Source organism: Triticum dicoccoides, chromosome 6A (assembly GCF_002162155.2).
Source record: "Triticum dicoccoides isolate Atlit2015 ecotype Zavitan chromosome 6A, WEW_v2.0, whole genome shotgun sequence".
Taxonomy (NCBI): domain Eukaryota; kingdom Viridiplantae; phylum Streptophyta; class Magnoliopsida; order Poales; family Poaceae; genus Triticum; species Triticum dicoccoides.
Genome location: NC_041390.1, coordinates 19,046,112 through 19,046,799, shown reverse-complemented (window position 1 = coordinate 19,046,799; position 688 = coordinate 19,046,112). Strand labels below are relative to the sequence as shown.

General features: G+C 59.3%; 1 pseudogene; it reads right to left on the bottom strand.

The window, feature by feature from the left end:
* Window positions 1-119: 119 nt before the first annotated feature.
* Window positions 120-485, bottom strand: LOC119319299 (annotated as a pseudogene).
* Between the last annotated feature and the right edge of the window lie 203 nt (window positions 486-688).

Here is a 688-nt window from a genome sequence, read left to right as displayed (position 1 = left end):
GAACGCCTCGGAAAAAGGGCAAACGAGTCTGCACAAAATAAAGAAAAATAAAGGTGAAACCAGTCAACGCAACCTGCTTCTCCACCCTCAACGCCATGGCGGAAATGGGAGAAATGGACTCAGAGCTGCTTGAAGCCGAAGCGCATGAGGAAGAAGCAGAGCCTTCCAACCACCACCACGGACTCCACCAGCCACATCATGTGGTACACCACCTGCTCCCACAGCACGGCCAGCACGTTCACGCGCGACCGCCGCTGCAAAAGCGCCGACAAGAAGGCGCTCGCCCGGGACTTCGAGTGCTCTCCAGTACTGGCACCGCCCCCCCTCCCGCTAGGCGCCCCGCTGGAGCTGCTCCAGCTCTTCGGCGCCGCCTCGCTCGGCAGTATCGGCTCGGACGCACCGCTCTCCTTGCTCTGGCGCCTGGCCGCCGACTTCCTCGGCATGGTACGCTTCCGTATTCACTCGGCCACCTTCTCGCGCGCCATGAAACCAATCCAAGCTGACTGAATTAACGATCTCGACAGGATCCAGTGAGTCTCGGCTGCTTCTTGTTGCTTGTCTAATACAGCTCTGCACTGCACGTCTGACCTCCTCCTCCTACTCGTCTCGCCCGAGCTTTATATGTTGCGACGCCAACGCGAGCTGACGACGCCGCCAGTCTGAGTGCGTAGACTAGTACTTACCGGTT